The sequence below is a fragment of the Vanellus vanellus genome (genome assembly GCF_965231255.1).
Source record: "Vanellus vanellus genome assembly, chromosome: 3".
In the NCBI taxonomy this organism is placed as follows: domain Eukaryota; kingdom Metazoa; phylum Chordata; class Aves; order Charadriiformes; family Charadriidae; genus Vanellus; species Vanellus vanellus.
The window spans coordinates 72,651,664-72,674,298 of NC_138907.1; positions in this window are offsets into that span (position 1 = coordinate 72,651,664).

Here is a 22,635-nt window from a genome sequence, read left to right on the forward strand (position 1 = left end):
TTCTAACATCTCTCACTTTTGTTATAGAAAACAAAACAGCAGGAACTTTTTCTTCTTTTCCAGCATCATTTTTTCAAGTAATCGTTTCCCTGAAATACTGTAATCTACCTGAGACTTGGCCTTTGTATTTTGAGTATTTTGTTGCTCTCCAAATATTTTGTCCTCTGAAGAACTGAAGTACTCACATTGCCTTCTCTAGTTCTTTTTGCTGCTTTAAAAACACTTTGAAACGTAAAATTAAATAACTATGTGCATTCTTTACAGATGTTTGCATACTTCAAAAAAATTAAAACTATTTTTGGAGAGGGTTATTATTTCAGCAGTCCAATGAAATCCTGAGCCCTCTTGCAACTATTTAACAATTGCCTGTTAAATCCTAGAACGTCCTTGTAAACATTTTTATTGGTTTGCCATGCAATTAAAATATTCTTTTATGAATTAGACTTCATCAGACAATAAAAAAAATAAGAAAACACTATTTATATTCAATAATATTTTTCTCTCATTCCACTTTGTAATGAGAAGGCTTTACAGACAGTATCCCTACCTGAATTAAATACAGAGTCTAGACATGATTTTGCTGCCCAACCCAGTAAACTTCATGATGGGTTCTGTCAAACAGGAAGAGATACTCCCATCAACCAACTTTCTTCTCTCCTTCCCCGGAATGATGCTCTGGCCCAGATATATTCTATGCCTTCAAAGAATATGGTCTTATCCTGAATCATTTGGAAGAACTGATCCCACAAGCAGAAGGTATGATTTCCCTTTTACATCTAAAGCCTTTCAGGCTCTGCAGGGTCTTGTTCAAAAGTACAATAAAATACAAGTGGTGAATTGTATGCAGAGTTTATGCAGAGCCTGCTTTTGTGATATGAAAATCCTGATGGATTACTAATGAAGAGAGGATGTACAATAATCTACGCAACAGTAATTCTGTAAAATAAAACAGCAGCTACTAAAATGGAAAATCCAAAGGCTAGGTGTTAAAAGTGCATTGTGCTTGGGATTTTACAAGAGAAAATACATATTCTTAAGAAGAATATACAGAGTTGTAAAGCTTGGAGTGGGTTTTAAAATTTAGCTACTGTAGGGGATCTATACCAACGAACTGATATTTTAAGACATTCTTTTCTGCTTAGATCTAGAGCAGATTGAAGCTGTTGGTTTAGGATTAAATACACCATAAAAAAAGCTCATGTTTTTAGTTAGTAGAAGCCACAGATGAAATCCTTGGAAGTTGGCTAATAGGAATAAAGAAATGAAAAACCCATTTTTCATTTTATGGTATGTCTTGAATCTGCATCTGAAAACTGAATACAATTAAGATACCTGATAGGGCATCTTGCAAAAAAAAAAAAAAATTGCCTCATATATATATAGTACACTGCCACAAGTAGTTCCAAAGAGAAATAAGTGTAAAGGTTTTAGAGGCATCTCATTAATTTACTTATCAACAGTACCTTGAAGAAAGTATTACCTTCCAGGAAATTATTGGATTTGATCAAATCTATAAACCCCAAACACTCTTCCTCCTTAAATACGTCCTTGGTTTGAAATATTAGAGAGATTTTATTGACTGTGCCAAATAAAGGAAATACGCCATACAGCAAGAAGTCTGGTCCCACTAGGTCTAAGAATTCAGTCAGAGCCTGAAGAGGATGAAGGAGAAATGTGTAAAGACTCTGACTGACAAATGAGTTAGTAAATCCAGGTCTCTTTCATTTTTAAGTAAAAACATTCAGCATTTTCAGAATATCTAGAACAAAATGGGCTGTTTATCCTGAAAACAAAACAACATTTTTGCACCGGCTGCATTGAAATGATTCTCCCTCCTCTTGTTCAGAGAGTCCTTAGTGGACTGATGTTAACAGAGGGAGGCTTGTGAGGATTTCTTCCTCACTTTTGACTATTGAGAAAGTTCTCAGCCCACATCCTAAGCAAGCTTTGAGAACATTTTGGCCCTTGCTTGCTCGATAAGGCTTCAGTTATGGTAATATCAAAGCCAGCATTCAAGATTATGGTAGACAGGTCTGGAGTATATTAGACTGATACTGTTCATAGCTGACCTTCGTCTTTTTCACTGTTCTTACTTCTCTTCTTCAGTAGCATATTATACCTCCTCAACAAGTGGGGCTGTGCTCTAGTAGACCCAGTAGAAAATATTTCAGTGATATAAAGCTTTGCCAGAAAAAAACACAATCAACCACACACACACCCTTGCCAACAGGAATCTTATACCTGCGTCAGGGTTTCCTGGTGTCACACTATACCGATGTGGTCAAAAAGGTCCCCAGTGCAATGTCACAAGTGATGGGTTTTGAGCACTTGCTGGGCTGAACCCATCACTTTCTGTTTTGTATGTGCTACTAAAGCAAAAGCCAGTGCCGGTAGCCATAGCTCTCTACCAAGGATACCGAAGAAACCCTTTAAATATTTACAAGAAAAATTAAGCATATCTGAAGAAATTAAAAGTAAATTAATTTTATGAAAAAAACATCAAGCCATATGCAATTCAAGTATTAGCTGTATATCAAAGATGTATGTATAAAACAATTAAAATTCAATTAAGGATCCAAATTACCTTTTTAGCAAATTACAGGGGTTTAGGATTTCTGTTAAAAGTGCATTACAAGTTGTTAGCAATTAATTGATGTCATTTAGTATTGATATGTAATTAAGTTCAAAAAGTAACTTATTTCCAGTAGAAAAGCTTTCCTGGTTATGTTATGAAACTTAATCAGGTAGAGGAGCCACAAAGACATTCCCCTCCCTCTCCTGACAAGCAGCAATCTATATTGTTTTAGTTTGACAGGCAATGGTTTATGTCTACATAATTTTAAGCCAATTACTTATCTTGTCTTTTACATTATAAAAGCATGCTTTTAGTTGTATAATTTCTCCCAAGAAAAATTCTATCAAACCAAATTACAAGATGGAAATAGATGCATGAAACAGAATAGGTAGGCATAAGTTCTAAAACAAATACCAGGCAATTTGTATTCACATTGAAATAGCAGTCTAAGCTGAACATTAAACTTAAACATTTTATTAATTTCCTAGTTCCAGCCTTTTTTATATTTTGAACTGGAGAGAAATATGTTGGTAACCAGTATACTTGCAAAATCTTGTATTCTCCTACTTCCAAATGATTCTTCAAGAACGGTTGTCAAAATCCATTATTGATTATGGCAGGAAAAGCTGTGGGATCCTGGTGGTTAAGAAGGCAACCATGAGCCAGCAGTATACCCTACTGGCAAAGACCTTCCTCCTCCTCTGTTGAGCACTGGTGAAGACACGTCTGGATGCCAGGTCCATTTCTGGGCTCCCTGATACAAGGATACATGGACATACTACAGCGACCCCAGCAAGTGCCATAGGGATGATTAAGAGACTGGGGTGTCTCTCATGGCAGAAAGAGCTGGGACTGTTTAGCCTGGAGAAGAGAAAGCTTAGGGGGATTTTATCCGTGCCCATACATACAAGATGGTGGGGAGTAAAGAAGACTGAGTCAGACTCTCCTCAATGGTGGCCAGTGAAAGACTGTAGGTAATGGGGACAAGTCAAAACATGGAAAACCAAGAAAAAGCTTTTTTATTGTGAGGGCAGTTAAACACTGGAATGGGTCACCCAGGGATGCAACAGAGTCTCCATCTTTGGAGATATTCAAACCCAACTGAACATGGTTCTGGGCATCCTGTGCTCTGAGCAGTGGGTGTGAGCTAGATGATCTGCAGAGGTCCCTTTCAACCTCTGCTATACTGTGATTCTGCAAATGAAAGTAATTTCCAGTGTCTGAACACCACCAGTTGAGATTACTGTGATTTTTGCTATTGATTCCAAAAGGGCATGATCAGACCTAATAGATGGGTTACTGGCCTTTTAATACCATGAGCATGTTAATGTAGTGAATTTAAAGTTACAGAACAACACTGGTGTCCTCAATTATTTTGGTGACTTAAAGTTCAACACAAAAATGGTCTGAAATAGTGAGAAAAACACACATCAGATTGTAAATGATAGCTGTGAGTTAAAAGCCATGGAACTGACCTGTCTGAGTAAATGGAAAGCTAATTATTTCTCAGAAAGTCTATGTGTGAATTAACCTTGATATAAAATGTGAACGATGCTTTACAGGAAGCGGAACACCAGCTTCAAGAGATTCAGCTCTTGTTGGTGACTATTCTAATATCTATTGTTCAGTTAAGGCAGTATCTCCCGTAAAGGAAAAAGTTTTCTTTTTTCCAAGACACTTTTCTTTTCTAAAGGAAGGGGGAGCTTTCAGCACCGAAACTACCATCAAAGGCTGTGACTGCTAAGATCCATTTGTTTTACTTGCTTTAAACTTGCATTGCATGAAAATGAGATGGCTAAATGCAGAGGTTTACCGGGTTTCATATTTTTTCTGCAGCAAAGGATTCAAAGTCCAGGAGAGCGTGAGCATATTACAGAATGCAGTGCCGACAAGTACTGTCTTCTGATTCTTTACTCATTGAATTATCATCTAAAACTTTTTTTTTTTTTTATCACCTATCCCTCTCCCCTACCTCAGAAATCTTGACTCTGAAGGCCTTGACTCTGTGTAAGCACTGTTCAGTAGCAGCTAAAACATCCCTGTATTATTAACACTGTTTCCAGCACAAATCCAAAACACAGCCCCATACTAGCTACTATGAATATTAACTCTACCCCAGCCAAAACCAGCACAAAATTTAGCTGTCGTTGATCAGTGCTTACACATAGACGTTTCTGGCCTTCACATGCAACTCTAATTTGATTTGTTCTTGGAAATCCTCTCTGATCATTCAGTGAGATCCAAAATAATACTTTGGTATCAGCAGTGTAATTCAGAAGGAATTTAAGGGCCTGAGTTTTTGACAAAAATCCAGAAAACCTGCTCAGGTGATCAAGAGGCCATAACGCTTAAGTTTTCACAAGATAACTTGCTGTTATACATACCACAGGCACTTACACCATCACTGAGCATGTAGGTATCTGCTCCCAATGCTGACTCAGTATACTTTCTCAAACAAGATTAACATGTAATGATACCATAGAGTACAACGCAACATATAGTGGTTGTTGTTACTCACATTTAAAAAAAAGGTAACAGACGAAGGGTGCTAGTGACCTTCTATATAATATCCTCATGATGAGATCCCTACCCAGCAAGTGGGAGTACTGGGTTTTACCCGCTAAGCTATTCAACAGGTTGTAAAATTTGTGCATGTGAACTTTAAAACAAAAAGCCTCTAATACCTCTTAGTTATGCTCTTCTCTGAGGACTTTGAGTGACAAAACCAAGAAATTAAAACAGTAGGATTAAAAGATATTTATATCAGAATGAATTAGAGGGCTTCTTTTCCAGCTTCCTGACTTCATCACACTGGGCTCAAATAGTTCTCACATCAAAACAATGATAAGCAAGACTGGCAGACACTGGGAGAAGAGGAAAGCTCAAGAGAGATGAGCACTGACTGATTAGACAGCTGGCATCAGTCACTGCGCTCAGAATGCAGAAGTGAAAAATGCACCTTCAGAGCATGCAAGCACCATGGTCTCCAGCATTGGACAGGTTCCCCTGCACTGTCTACAGCTGTCTTACATATCAATTGTAGCTCGTGGCTAATGGTTAAAAAAGTATGAGGAGAGGGGACAACACATGAAAAAAATAAATATGACATTGTAAAAAGGGAACCCCCTATGTTTAATCTTTACTCTTGCTTTCCTGTCTACCCTTTTGATTGTTCCATTTCACATGCAACAAGGCCTCCAGAGATAACCACTATTTATATCTGAGATTCAAAATTCTAGCTATAAGGTACTGTGACATTTAGCTACAAGTGATGTGGTGGCATAACTTTTCAGTTTCATGTATGTATACATGCCCGTATATCAACATATGACACAAACACCAAATCTCGGAACTGGCAGCATAACATTTGTGATGTTTATAGAGTCGAGTCATTAACACAGATTTAGCAATGAAAAGAAAGATCAAAGTAATTTCATTTTCAAGTAATACAGTCAATTTTGTTTGTCTGTGCTGGTTGTGGAAGGAAGCTATCATAATGTATAGTCTTAATGAAAACTTTCTGTGCCAATTCCCAGTTGTCTTTCTTGATGAAAATCTGAAATTTCTATCTGTGTTGAATTTAACAATAACTCCCTGTAGTAACACTTTATATTTTGACTTGGTATCCATAAAATGTGAGAAATTATATCTTTACACACTTATTCAAATCAACATTGTCCTTGATGAGAAGCAACAAAGAACAAATGACACATAATTGAACATCTTAAGGAGAAAAATACAGATATTAGTAATTACAGGCATCCAATCCACTTTATCTTGCTACAGCTAGGATTAACTACATAAAGAAAGGAAAGAGAAAAGAAGGAGGGCTCTCATGAAATAAGTAGCAGTCTAGCTTCTCTCTTTCTCCTCACTCATCTTATAGCTCCATTCACTACTTACTGTCCACCATGCAAATATAGAAAAGTAGTGATTTCTTTCTGGGCTTTTCTCTAACCATCTCAGCAAGTAATCTTAGATCTGAATCTTAAAACAAGGTCAGATAGTATTATGCATTTGCCCTTCTTTGGGTCAGCATGCTACACCTAAGGTAAGTGTGAAAAAGAGGCCAGCTAGACCTCCCACCAGAAGCACCTATTTCTCACACACAGAATGAAAAACAAGGCCACACTGCTATGTCTGATATTAATTTCAGCACTTTTTCATCTATAGTTCTTGAAATAAATACCCCAACTGATGTAGTATGTAGGCACTCAAGTCACACCAGTGGTCAGCAAACACCTTGACTGCCACAGTGAGATTTTATGAGCAGTCTTGATGCCACCAGACAGCTCCATAAGGCCCGGATGTTCAGTGACGGAGGCTCCTCCATCCTGGCAGAGCAGGAGGGGGAACTGACCTTACACATCTCAGGTCCTTTTGGTCCCCAACCTTGGAGATCACTATGTTGGTTTAAGTTCTCAAAAGTCCTTCCAGACGTGCTTCAAGGAGTTCTCACTCTTTTGCACAATGGTAAACCTTTCCAGCACACATTCAGCAAAGTAACACTAGCACTCATACCTGCTTCTGAGTGTCCAGTGCAAGGTTACAAAGCTCATCACAGGAGTCAAGTGCTTATTTCCTTCTGGCTAAGACTAGACTGTGTCCTGTGACTCACTGTACTGGTCTTCTGTTTAACCAAACTGGGCATCTGGCCAGTTTTCTTTCATGCCCAGGTGCCCATTTTTCCTTCTCACTGAAAGTTCATGGAAGCAGAGGAGTTGGTCTAGACTTTGAGACAGACCTGAAATGGGGAAACATTTCCATGTCTTACAGTTAAGGTGCAGATTTTTGAGAATCTGGATGTCAGTTCTTTGTCAATGTTAATTTCTACTGTGCGACATTTAATTTCTGAAGTGCGACAGAGTGCCTGAGACGGAGCCTGTGGTGAGCTTGTGGGATCCCCAGACCCGAAACCAAGTGCTCAAACACCGCTTGCTCCAGCCTTGCCCAGGGCTGAAAGATTATGAGCGGAATTCAGGGTAGATGGGCTTCATTCGGGCTGAATCCAAACCCAGCTGGGTGGCAAGGACCAAGCGTATGTCTGCAGAGCCTCAGCTTCCCCTCCAGCTGCGCTGGACATTTCACTTTAGACATGTCGACTATTCATAGAATAGTTTGGGTTGGAAGGGACCTTTAAAGGTCATCTATTCCTGTAAAATATATACTTCTCTTCCCATAGAATGGTATACATATGCTCATTTTAGTTTGTACATGAGTCTGAGACTCAGAGTTTAAAACTGAATGTCTCAAAAAAGTCATTAACTCAGGATGCTCAGTTTGTGAAGACTTGAGACTGATTTAATGAAGTAATTAGAATTTTAGAAGACTGCATTTAAGGGAGAGTTCCCACTGACAAGAGAGGCAGCTGGTCGGCACTTCTGGAAGTCAGATAGGAGGTGTGGAGATCTGGGTAACAAAAAAAATAAAGAGCTTAGTATTAGCAAGCACCTGTGAAAACCGTGGGTAACAGGCTTACCATTACATAGAAATAATGTGGAATCAACAAGAACAGAACCTTTGACAGTTTACTGTTTTGTTGATAAAAAATATCCTTTCTCTTTGCACTGTTTCCTTCTCGGGTCTAGAGTCATTCTTCAGTGAATAGAAAATTGAGCAGAAAATGCAGTTTTAGAATGAAGAGAGTAAGAAAAGATTAAGACAGAGGAGCATAAGAGGAGATTAAACAGGATACGCCTTCACGGAATAATAGTGTACTCAGCATCAGATAAAAGAAAAGAGGCTTTCAAATATAAGTACTTTGACCCTTCATTTAAAATAACTACTTTGGAAATTCTCTTATATGGAGAAAAAAAAAAACCAAAACTTAAATATGTTTAGTATGCTGATATGAAATACCTTTTTTGGTTTGTTCTGTGTTTTGCCAGACTGGAATAATAATAATAATAATAATAATAATAATAATAATAATAATAATAATAATAATAATAATAATAATTGACTTTTCCAAAACTTTTCTGTTTGTCTTCTGAAGCAATAGGGGAAAAAACAACATTATCAAAGCTAAATTCACTGCTTTACTCATCACCTACTTTTTAGTGTCTGCAACAAATTAAGTAGGAGCTAGATACATCAAGCTTTTTAACCATAAACCTTTGGTTCACCTCCAAAAAACATCTGTATTATACTCCCACAACACAAGAATTTATATTATGGATAATATAGCATATGATTAAATAATCACAGACAGTATTGTAATGCAAATAACAGAAAGACACAAATGGGAGGTTGTTAATCATAATCACAGAATCTCAGACTAGTGCTAAGATCTTGAATGTTAGCACAGCCAAGAATGAGAAACGTACCTTCTCAGACAGCAGTTTCATAACACCATGGCCATTTCAAAGACAGAGGGGGTATGTCAAAGTAGTATGCATTTCTGAGTATTTGTCATCAGGTTTTTTTAAAAGCATCCTTGCAAAGACATCCCTTAGAATAAACTAGATAACATTCATTTGGCCAGTCTCTTAATCTGTGTATAGGTACAAGAATATGTGATAAACTGACTAAATTCACAGCTATGCAGCTTGCCCAAAAGAAGTTTTTTCACAACACTAGTAACCATATTTTTCTGGTATTTCTACAAAAAACATCTCAAGCAAACTGAAGTCAGTAAATGCCAGAGGGATGGGATGCCATCCAGAGGGATCTGGACAAGCTTGAGAAGTAGCCCCACATGAACCTCATGAGGTTCAACAAGGCCAAATGCAAGGTCCAGCACCTGGGTCAGGACAATCCCCAGTATCAACACAGGCTGGCACATGAAGGGATTGAAACCAGCCCTGCTGAGAAGGACTTGGGGGCACTGGTGGGTGAAAAGCTGGACATGAGATGACAATGTGCGCTCGCAGCCCAGAAGACCAACTAAAGCTTAGGCTGTATCAAAAGAAGCATGGCCAGCAGGTTGAGGGAGGTGATTCTGCCCCTCTGCTCCACTCTGGTGAGACCCCACCTGGACTACTGCATCCAGCTCTGGAGCCCTCAGCACGGGAAAGACATGGGCCTGTTGGAGCAGGTCCAGAGGAGGGCCACAAAGATGACCAGAGGGCTGGAGCACCTCTCCCATGAGGACAGGCTGAGAGAGTTGCGGTTGTTCAGCCTGGAGGAGAGAAGGTGCCAGGAAGTCCTTATTGCGGCCTTCCGGTACTTAAAGGGGGCTTAGAAAGCTGGGGAGAAACTTTTTAGTAGGATCTGTTGTGATAGGACAAGGAGTAATGGCTTTAAACTAAAAGAGGGTAGATTTAGACTAGATAGAAGAAAGAAATATTTTATAATGAGAGTGGTGAGGTACTGGACCAGGTTGCCCAGAGAGGTGGTAGATGCCCCATCCCTGGAAACACTCAAGGTCAGGTTGGGCAGGGCTCTGAGCAACCCGATCTAGTTGAAGATGTCCCTGCTCATTGCAGGGAGGTTGGACTAGATGACCTTTAAAGGTCTTTTCCAACCTAAACCAGTCTATGATTCTATGAAACAATTTATATCAATATAGGTCTCTGGAACTACCACTGAAATGGTACCTTGTTTGAAGGATGCAGAGTTGTGATGCCATGACAAAGACATAAGAGCTTTCATCAGTTTACATTTGCATATAAAATGCAGCATAGAAAGGATAACCCGTTTAGAAAAGGAACTGACCTGAGATAGTTTCTAGGATTTTAAGTAAATGACAGATAAGTACGGTTTTTATTTTAGTTACCCCCTCCTCTGTAGAATCAGGAACACCAAAACCTGATACAAACCCATATTACCTAAATCTGACTCCATATATGGATTATCTTCAATTAAAACTAAACAAACCACTCTAAGGAAATCTAGATGGAACCCAAGAGTTAATTAATCAAATTACCTGTTGCACAATAGTTACCATTCCTAATGCCCTCCCTTCTGTTTTTCCCTGCTGCTTTAAATTGCGTCATCAGCCACTGCCGTCTGCACTGACTTTCAGCAGGACCATATCACATTTCCTGACTGTCGCAGCACCCAGCAGTAAGGGCAGAGCCATCTCCCTTCAGACAGCGGATGCTTCCTCTTGCAGGCTAGGTGCAAGTGGTGGCAGGACAGCCCTACCCTCCCACCCACCCTACCTCTTCCCTGCAAACATGGAAAGACAGGCCAAAAGTAGGTTTCACAGCCCTCACTGATGCCCCATTGTCCTGCTTGGCTGGAGCAACCTTCCCATACCTTGGGCCAAACTTTCTATGTATCTATGCTCTATCGAAATCCATGTAGGTGCAGGGTCTGTTTGCTCAGTACCTGCATCTGACTGATCAGACTAACACAAGATAAACCTTCAGCACATGCAACACTTTGATGTAACCAGCCCAAAACAGAGATTGCCCCAAATACACTTCTTCACAGAAATTAGCCAATGTGTTACCCATATTGCCCTGCTTATAGCAGCAATTCACTCCATTTTACATTTCTCGCTCAGAGAAAGAGGAAGAGAACCCATAGAATAATAGACCTTTAATCTCAGAGGCATAGTAAGGGTATAAGTTTAAATCTTCTTGTATGCCCTGGTAGAGAGGCAAATTCAGAGTTTACAGGAAATTCTTTTGGTCCTGCTTTGTCCCAGATGGATCTGCTCATAAAAGCTTGTGTCATGTTGTGTAAAATACAAGTACTTTGAGCTTTGCACTCCACTTAAGAAGTGCAATGTATTCCAAATGTCTAAGGTTAACTCTACATACATCTTTTCTAGCCTGACATATCCATCTACTCATTAAAGTGCAGAGTGATAAAGGACTTAGATTGTGTGTATATGCATGTGTGTAGACAGACATACATCACAGATTTTAAGAAGTGTTATTTGAAACAGGACTGGGCAACTTTGCAAAACACAACTACTGTTAATAACCCTGTACAAGAAAGGTTAAGGAGGAAAATTAAACGTAACAGTAATTGTGTTTGTGTATTTTCTATTTTCTGCTATATCCTGCATGGTTCAAAAATTACCAGATTGTGACGGCAGCCTGTAGACACACCATTCTGTTCCACTGAAATCTGCTCTGTCAGACACCTCCTTAGCCCCTTCAGAAAATTTTTTTTCTCGAAAGAAGAACAAAATACATGTGGGAAGAAGAATAAACTACCCCCTCTACCACTAATGTAAGTTGTAACAGTATAGCAGAGTGTCAGATGGAAAAACAAATACAAGTTTCAAACACATGAAAGCTCATTAAACAAAATTAAGGCTCTCATACATGAGCATAAAAATTATTTGGAATTATATAAATGGCAGCGTGATCAGACAGTTTGGATTATGGTGCTAATAACACTGATAATTTGGCTTAACTGTTCCCAGACTGCTCCTCTGCTGAACAGTACAACACAAAATCTCTGGAGATGTTCGACAAATGTTTTATTTACATGTTGATGTGTCAGCTCCTGCCTCTCTCACACCTTGCCATGCACAGAAAACATTTATCAAACTCACAGAGGGGTTTGAATAGCATTTGTTTGCTAAGAAATTGTGTGCTGTAGGTAAGTAGTGCTTATTGAACCTTTGCCTGGTGTGTATTGTACATCTTGCAGGACAGAATTATCTTTCTGGATCCGCATGCCAGCTGTGATTGCCAATATTTTGTTCTTTCATGCATGCTGCTACCCATGGGTTAGACTCTTTCACACTAAGACTATTTTACACCATTCAGGTAAAGTGGTGAAACAACTTATGGCTGGAGGAGGATATAGTGCAGCCTTTACACTGTCAGATTCATGTAATGACAGCTTTGTACAAGTGAGAAATGTTTGACTGCCATTATTAGTGACATCAATGAATGGACAGAAAACTCTCCCTTCGTCCTAAAAACACATACCTTGAAATCTCTGGGAGTTTTGCAATTTAGACATCCCATGTTGTTCTAGGTCCTTTTCTCACCCCCTAAAACCAAACAAGATTTCTAAGAACTGTAGCAGAGCTGGGTGGGACATTGGAATCACCGTCAGAATAGGTAGATTTCACAGGATAATTTTTCTTCTTTGTGTCAACTATTCAACAGAAACTCCTTGGAAAACCAATGCTCCCAGTGTCCAGGTCTGCTTGACCTGCTCCAGCCAGCGCTGAGCGCAGATGGAGAATTGAGTGTTTGGCCATACATAGACAAAAGGAATTTGTCTAGACATTGTCAAAACATCTAGCTGAAATATGAGAGAATATCTGCAAGAAAAGCAGTGCTGCTTAGCATTTCATGGTATAGTAGGAGGGTGGCACTGAGGTCTGCTTTATTTACTTTATGTGAATAACCATTTAATTCTTATTCTTTTTCTTTTGGGGGGGTGGGGTGGCGAACATCATTATCTTGTTCTAGGGTAATTTGAACTTTTATTAATCTACATCGGTAAAATCGAGCCATTTGTTGAGCCTGGGGCTCCACAGAAGTATGAAAGTACTGTTTTATGAAGAAGAAAGTATGAAAGTACTGTTTTATGAAGGAGAAAAAGATTAATCCCCGTAAGTGATAGAAGACTGAACAGAAAATTGATGTATTTTTTGTGGCAATTAAGTCCATAACAAGAACTAAATTGTAACTATAAGTGGGTCAAAAAACCAACCCACAGTTAACCCAGGACACAGTTAAAAGAGTGTGCCACCCAGAAGACATGACATGGTCCCAACTAGAGCATATGGACTGTGGACTATTGACAAACTATATGCACACCTTAGAGAAACCAAAATACTATGAGAGGACCGACCTGATTGGCATTTAGAAACAGATGAAAGAACAGCATTAGTTTACACCATCATGCAAAGATCTGCAGAGTGTGAACAACATGGGCAAGACAACAACAGCATGTTTAGGCAAACAGATTTCTTCAAAGACTCCATGGCTGGTGTTGCAACTGAGGAGAGTAATACATTTACAGAGGGATATGCCTTGCATTGTTCAGCAATACTCAGCTCAAAACACAGAATACACAAAGCCATGTATTGGCAGTTTTACAGGCAGCAGCACAGAGAGAAACACAATCAGAAAACAGAAAGTTAATTGATAGACCTGAAGGTTTACAATTGTAACCTTATCCCTGTAGGGGAGTGTGTGAACTGAATGCGTGAAAACAAAATAATAAATGGGAAATGACAAAATATATTAGGGCACCAGTAAGAAATGTATCTATTATAGGGATGAAAGCAGATCAAGCTGTTGCTCTCTGTTAAGACAAAGCAGTCACTGGAAGGCTAAGGCTTAAAACAGATAAGGAAGAATCTGAAGCTATATTCTTCCTAATGGTGAAGGAATTCACAGAAGAACATAAAAAGAGAGCTGAAAGATCAGCACCATAGTTTAGAATCACAGAATCACAGAATCATTTAGGTTGGAAAAGACCTTTAAGATTGTCAAGTCCAACCATCAACCTAACACTGCCATGTCCAGCACTATACCACATCCCTAAGTGCCACATCCACACATCTTTTAAATACCTCTGGGGATGGTGACTCAACCACTTCCCTGGGCAGCCTATTCCAATGCTTGACAACCCTTTCTGTGAAGAAATTTTTCCTAATATCCAATCTAAACCTCCTCTGGTGCAACTTGACGCTATTTCCTCTTGTCTTATCACTTGTTAATTGAGAGAAGAGACTGACCCCCACCTCGCTACAACCTCCTTTCAGGTAGTTGTAGAGAGCGATAAGGCCTCACCTGAGCCTCCTTTTCTCCAAACTAAACAACACCAGATCCCTCAGCTGCTCCTCATAAGACTTGTGTTCTAGACCCCTCACCAGCCTCCTTGCCTTTCTCGGGACAAGCTCCAGCACCTCAATGTCTTTCTTGTAGTGAGGGGCCCAAAACTGAACACAGTACTCGAGGTGCGACATCATCAGTCCTGAGTACAGGGGGACAATCAATTCCCTCGTCCCACTCATCACACTATTCCTGATACGGGCCAGGATGCTGTGGCCTTCTTGGTCACCTGGGCACACTTCTATCTCATACACACCCAGGTCCTACTCCACCAGGCAGCTTTACAGCCACTCTTCCCCAAGCCTGTAGCACTGCATGGGGTTGTTGTGAACCAAGTGCAGGACCCGGCACTTGGCCTTGTTGAACCTCATACCATTGGCCTCAGCCTGATCCAGCCTGTCCAGATCCCTCTGCAGAGCCTTCCTACCCTTAAGCAGATCAATATTCCCACCCAAATTGGTGTCATCTGAAAACTTACTGAGGGTGCACTCGATCCCCTCATCTGGATTGTTGATAAAGATATTAAACAGAACAGGTTCCAGTACTGAGCGCTGGGGAACACCACTTGTGACCGGCCACCAACTGGATTTAACTCCATTCACCACCACTCTTTGGACTTGGCCATCCAGCCATTTTTTTACCCAGCGAAGCGTAAGCCTGTCCAAGCCATGAGCAGCCAGTTTCTCCAGGAGAATGCTGTGGGAAACATTGTCAAAGGCTTTACTAAAGTCCGGGTAAGCAATATTCAAACAATTTTCTGTACCCTAAAATAAAGGTTAAAGGAAGACCTTATTGTTTGGAAAATTGTTGGTTAAGCAGAAGAGCTGATAAAGCAGGATTCTTCACTGTTACTTGCAACAGGAATTAAGAGTCTTTCTGTTTGCATCACCTTGGAAAATATTAACATAAAAGTGAAAAAGAATTATTTTCCACTATTTCTCAGGTGAGAAATCAATCAGATTTCTCAAGTAAAGATGCCTCAGCTAGATCCAGGCAAGTGTTCTCAAACCAGAAAACAGTTTAACTGTTTTCACTTCTGCCTTTAGGGCTGCCTTTCACATACCTCACTGAAGGACAGGACACATTTATGATGCCATGGGACAGTAGCTCTCAGCCTGCAATTCCAGTTTCTTTGAGATTCATGAGGACAACTAACAGACCGTTAACCTGTTCACAGTGGCTCTCAACTCTGGGCTGGATTAATTTTACAGGGCCCAGCAGGAATTCAGTCCTAGCAGCCTCCTGTTAAAGGGCAGGAAAATCTTATGCCACAGGAAGGACACACCTCCAGTCTCAGAACTACAGAGGATTAACAGGTTCCCAAGAGGAAAAGTGTCGGCATCCCATCCCAGTGAACAATATTGTTTGCATATGAGGTCCAGTAATGTGGACACTACAGTATATTAGCACTGGCCTTTGCTCACTACTGCCCAGCCAGAAAGGCAATTAAAGGGTAGACCTACTGATTTGGGGGGATACAGCACAATATTTGGGGATAAAAAGGGCACAAAAGAAAGGAACTCAACAGTTCTAGAAAGACTGTCTGGATAAAAATAAGTAAAATGTAAATCCCATGTAATGAAAATGACATGTGAGCTTCTCTTCATGGAGAAAAAGTAAAAGTATCTGTTTCACGTACCCATATACCTAGATGGAAGTACCCAAACATCCTTTGAGCATTGTAAGTCTGCCTACCATGGCTGTCCAAATAAGCAACATAAGAACAAAGGCATGAAAACTGAAATGGTATTATTCAATTTAGTAAATAATAGGAGAAGTAAAAGATTTACATAGCAATGATGCAATTTTAGGTACTCTAAAGAAAGAGTGAAAAATGTTGTTCACAAGTATTTCAAGGAATCAAAACAAAGCAATGTCTATCAGTACCAAAATGTCATTTTCTTCTGTTTCTCTCCAGTGTGCTGTGAATTACAGCTTTTAGTTTTCCTGTGTTCAGCTCTTCATGCACTAATAGAACAGAGAAGGAAGATGTCTCATATCTGGCATCAAGAAAAAGAATAGATGCCGTCAGAGGACAAAAGCAGCAAAATAAGTCAATTAAAAGAAGCTGACTTTGCCATCAAAAGAGATGTTTTTTACAAGTAGTCAGCCTTCAAGACCAGCATTTTTATGTGCTGCCAAGACCTATGACTCATGAGGAGGAGTAAGAGAGAATCCAGGTGAAGACACTAAAGTGCTCAAGGAACAGAGACCACAATGTTTGAAGGGAAGCTGACAGCTGGGTTTGGTTACCCTGGAGAAGAGAAAACTAAGAGAAGGTCTAATAGCTATTTTTTACAATGTAGGGGGAAACTATAAAGATGAAGCCAGACTTATCTCAAAGGTGCACAGCAAAAGGGCATGATTTACAGCAAAGTAAACTGAGTCTTGTTGTGAGGAAAACTTTCTCCTCAAGGAGCATGATTAAGCCCTGGAACAGGTTTCCATCCCTTGAGATTTTCAAAATTTAGATGGCTGAAGCCCCAGGCAACCTTATCTAAACTTTTAAATTAGTCTTACTTTGAGCAGGAGGTTAGACTAGATGACATCCAAACATCCCTTGCAATCTATTTTTGTATGATTTTGGTTGTTTTTCCATGATTTTATGATTGTAAGTAGAATTTAACGGGCAAGTTGAGCATCAGGATCCAAATTTTAGCACGTAAGTACAACCAAGTAAAAGCAAACCCCAGTGTTACAAATTACTGAGAAGTGCTGCAAACTAACAATATTTCATGTTATGATGCACCTGAGAATCTCATTTCGGGTTCATCTTGTAATAAAAAGCTTGTAATAAAAGCCAAATATACCAACATCTGAATTATGCAACAACAATTTCATTAACAACTTTAGACAAATCTTACCTTTGTAAATTTTGCAACTTTCTGCAGGTCTTAATGTTGCTGCTGCAATAGAAATGGCATATAAAAATGAGCCACAAATGACTACTCCTTATCTATCAAGGAAGTACCTGGGATTCCTCACGCTTTTGAAGGATTGTTTTTTTACTAAGTGTGCTGTCTCATAAAGCTCCCTGAATACAATGAGAGATTGATTGTGAGGGTCCTCTTTATTCACGATGAAAAATTCCATTATGACTGGAGGGGTGATTTTTATCACTTGCTCTTAATTTTGCATATGAATTCATAGATGGAATTCTTAAACTTCAGAGGATGAAGATGCTGAGAGATAGTTGCATATGCTTTAATACGGCTATACTGTTGCCATAGGATTTTCAACTATCTCTCCCTAGTCTTCCGTGGAACAGATATACCCCTGTTGATTTTAGTTCTGTGTTTCCGTATACTGCACTATTAAACTTGCTCCAGGTTCAGAAGGGTGTAATGGAAGACAGGTCGACAATATTCCTACACACTTTGGCTTGGGCATGCACTTTGTTTGTGTCTACTGAGGTCAGAAGGCTGAGCAGTGAGACTGTGCAGACTGGGTTTTTTTCAATCTGTTGCAGCACTGAACTTTCCAGAGGGAATTTCAGTGTGAATATTTTTCTGTGCAGTCTTGTTATATAGAGTCACTGTCTTTTTAGCACTAGCCACCAGCAAACATCTGTGAATTATAACAACCACATAATAGAGGGAGTGTGCTTCCATATCCCCACAAACATAGATGCTGGAACCAGCTCTTTATTGCACACAATTATCTCTAGCAGAATGGTGAATGGGGCCTAACTAGTGCCTACCACATAAATACTTAACCTTGGCTCTTATGTAAAAAACCCACTCTGTTTAGATGGTGACCACAAGCGTAACCTCCCCTTCTGCTGCAGGGAAAATATACGTACAATTCTCTTTCACTGAGACTACAAAATTCCCCATTGGTGCTAGATGGCAGCCAGGAAAGTGTTAGCAAATCAAAAGCTTATTCTTATATAAACACAGGGTAACATGAAGCAAAAAGGGCCCTTGAGGAATGGCAACCCCTCCTGGCAGGACAGTGATCTTGGCAAACCCATCATTTCCTCCCATGCATTTCCTTCTCCCCATGAAAAAGTTAGATGGCGCAGAGTTTTTTAAACAATCCATGCAATTAACTGTGACATTCACAAATGGATAAATCACATGTATGTGACAGATTGCAGAATAAACAGTGGCTCTCACAAGCTTGTATAGCATAAGTACCAACCAACCCAAAACACAAGAGGGATATTTAGTGGGTTTTCATAGAATTATAGAATAGTTTGGGTTGACAGGGATCTTTAAAGGTCATCTTGTCCAACCTCCCTGCAACGAGCAGGGACATCTTCAACTAGATCAGGTTGCTCAGAGCCCTGCCCAACCTGACCTTGAGTGTTTCCAGGGATGGGGCATCTACCACCTCTCTGGGCAACCTGGTCCAGTGCTTTACCACTCTCATTGTAAAAAATGTCTTCCTTATATCTAGTCTAAGTATACCTTCTTTTAGTTTAAAACCATTACCCCTTGTCCTAGTGCAACACACCCTGCTAAAAAGTTTCTGCCCAGCTTAATTATAAGACCCCTTTAAGTACCGGAAGGCCGCAATAAGGACTTCCTGGCACCTTCTCTCCTCCAGGCTGAACAACCGCAACTCTCTCAGCCTGTCCTCATGGGAGAGGTGCTCCAGCCCTCTGGTTATCTTTGTGGCCCTCCTCTGGACCTGCTCCAACAGGCCCATGTCTTTCCCGTGCTGAGGGCTCCAGAGCTGGATGCAGTAGTCCAGGTGGGGTCTCACCAGAGTGGAGCAGAGGGGCAGAATCACCTCCCTCAACCTGCTGGCCATGCTTCTTTTGATACAGCCTAAGCTTTAGTTGGTCTTCTGGGCTGCGAGCGCACATTGTCATCTCGTGTCCAGCTTTTCACCCACCAGTGCCCCCAAGTCCTTCTCAGCAGGGCTTTGTTTTGTTTCATTTTAGAGCACTTCATTATTGATCTCTGGGCTTCTTTTACTCAATACCTAACTAAATTGTTTCAGAATATCTTAGCATTTCCTCTCTTTACCTAGTCAAACCACACTGAGCAAATCAATACATAAGAAGCATTTATTTGCCTGTAATATAATTATAAAAATCACATGCTCCTTTTATCAAAAATATATCACCTTCTCCTTTTTATTCACTATCTAAGCTTTTAGTTCATCTGGGTTTTTCTTTCTTAAAATCAGAAATCCCTTGTTACTAACCTTTATAACAAAATAATTAAAATTGAAAGCTCCACATGAATTAAAGGCTCTCAGTATCAGGCCATGCTAATGTCAATAAGTGAAAGGAAAAAACCTCCTTTCACCTCAAAACCTCTGAATTAGAATATCCATGAAGAACATAGCTCATCTACTATCTAAATTATATGCCGTACAGAGATGTCTGGCAATCTTCACAAAAGTAACTCAACAGGTATTAACTGACTAACTTGCTCAGGAAAACTTTCTGGCCTCTTCGCTTTCTTCTGTGTCACCTTTGTAAGACCGTGCATGCACCTCTGAAGCCGAGGTAAGGATTTGGTTAAAAGCAGTTGAGGATGCATACTAAGACCCTTGTTTGCTGAAGTTGCAGGACAATATTTAAACTGCTGCCTTCCAAAGGCAGAGAACAGATTTCGGCAATCACACCTGATATTCACACTTACTATCCTTTCCTTTCCTTGTCTTCTATCAGTGATACAATACTAGCCATTTTTACACAGCAGCTGAAACTTTGCAATTTGTTTCTATCATCTTCCGTTTGCATGGGAAAGCACACAGGGATGATTCTCTGTAGAAGGAGGATTTAGAGTTGTTTGTACTGGTTCAACAGAGCACAGCAGAGAAACAGCAACCATTTTTTTATATTTGTGACAACACTTGGACTTTTCAAGGTCATAGGCCTTCTTTTGTCCACCTGTAAAAAAAAAAAAAAGCTTCAATTATAGAGATGCTTCAATAATTTAGGGATAAGTGAAACACAAGTAAGGAAATGAATGGAATAAAATCCTGCTCTCAGAGTTTCATTCATTTGTCTCCATACAGTGTCCCCAAGAGCATGCTTCAAAACCACCCTACCAGGAAAACAGAACTTTTTGACAAAGGCAAATGTTGATCAAAGCCATAACCATGATCATAATAGCCACACTAAAACTAATAAAAAATTATTTAAATTCTGAATCCCTGAAGTAACTCAGAGTTTTAGCCTGTGAGGCTATCATGGATTAAAAATGCAAGACTGCTGGCATTCTTAATCACCAGTAACTACAAGAATACTGAAGCACAAAGTGGCAATTGAACTTTCTTTATAGCATATAGACATACCACTCTAAAAAGAGAAAAGCTAAATAATGGCGGACTGAAAGAACACTGGGATATAAGTATAAGTATAAGTAAAAAAACTGCTCTGAGGTTGGTGGGTGTATTTTGCAATTTTTATCACTTCACTTAGTGTCAGAAGTCCCCAGAGAGACTAAGGTGACAATGTAATTTCTAGGTAGTAGCCAGAGTAGCCAGGTATCATGTGTAGTGACATCCCATGAATGCCTCAGTGTCCCCTCAAACCCTATTACAGTGTTAGTAGTGACTGGGAGGTAGACAGAGGACCTGTTACATTCCCTCATTTTGCACCAGTTCAAAACGCCTCCCAGCCAGGAAAGGTCATTAATCTTTCCTTCTTTTTTTTTTTTTTTTTTTTTTTTAATTAAAAAAAATGTTTCTATGAGAATTTACATAGGAAGCTAAACAATGCCATTTCCTTTCTTAGGAACTGTTTGCATTCACACTCCTGACCTGTTCTATGAAAGCTGAGCTGGACTTTGCAGAGTCAGCTGCAAGTAGGGCAGACCCAACAGCTCTGACACATGGTGTTCTTTGACACTATAGGGTTCAGAAGTATATTTCTGAAGATAAGCATGTAAAACATTTGTAGGCCCCCTCAGAAGGATAATTGAGAACTGTAAGGTAGGCAGCCAACACCTGTAATCTGGACAGAAATGTCTGTTAACAGAAGAGAATAATAATAATAATAACAACAATAATAATGATGGTAAAAGAATATACAAAATAAAGTGATGCAATACAATTTCTCTCACCACCCGATGATCAATTGCCCAGCCTGTCCCGAGCGGTGATCGTGGATTCCTGCCCCCCGGCCAACCTCTGTTTAGATACCGAGCACGACATCAATGGTATAGAATATTCCTTTGGCTAGCTTGTCCTTGCTGTGCTCGCTCTCAGCTGCTATGGGAAGCTGAATAAGTCCTTGACTTAATAGAAACATTACTTAGCAACAGCTAAAACTATACTTGTTATCAACATTGTGCTCATACTAAAATCAAAACACAGCAGCAGGAAGAAAATTAACTCTATCCCAGCTGAAACCAGGACGTATGCAGATCAAGTTTTTATGTTTTTCCAACAGTTCTGTCTAGCCTGAATGAAAGCTATTTATCCTATTTTGTACTTATAATCCAACTATCTGTCTGCCCACAATGATCCCTTTCTCCCTTTATAATTGAACATATACACTGCAGTGAATAACATGCTCAGTTAGATTAGACTTCTGCTTGTAAAATATCAACTATAGGATTTTAGGGTTTTTTGGACATTCAATATAATTTAATTTTATTTGTTTATTCAGTCAATTCAAATCATTCAAATATATTTTCCACATTTTCATAGCCTAATTTTTGATCTCATCAAACAGTTTTCATTTCACATTTCCAGCAAATTTATTCAGGGATAGAAACAAAATAAATGACATTGTTTCAGTTCCTCAACTGGATAAGCATAGCTTTAGTCAGAAGGAGAGTTTAAGTTCGAGGTTCCTCATTTTGTGACAGGGTAGAAAGACTAATTTAATTAGTGACTCTGAAAAAAACCTTCTCCATCACTTACGTTTCACCGGTAGACTCAGGCAACCTGAAACTTCTTGGATTCTGACAGATTTATTGTCTGAATGAAAAGCTTAAATGTGATTTTCTCTCATTAACCTTGACATAAAGCAATTATGTGCACATGGACAGTTCTGAGGTTAAAAAGAGACAGGAGCATCTCCTTCACTTAACTGTTATATGGCAAGGTGCTTGCAAAGTGTTCTGCGAACCTGCCCTCCATTACATCAAGTCATATTTCTTTCTCATTCCCTTAATGCCATATAAGAATAGTGTTTACCAGCATCCACTGGTGCAAATGAGTAAATGACTGTGTTCATGCTGGTCCTCGACCAATTTCTGACCTTGTTTGCCTTTTGTACCAAGTAGTACTCCAACCTACAAAAACACAGAGCTTTCATGTGGCCATGAGGACTTGAGAATCACCATGTAACATCCACAATATTATGAGATTGCGACAGTAGATTGTGATAATTATTTGACTGTGAATATTAGTGTTTTTATATTGAGAACTGGATGGGCATAT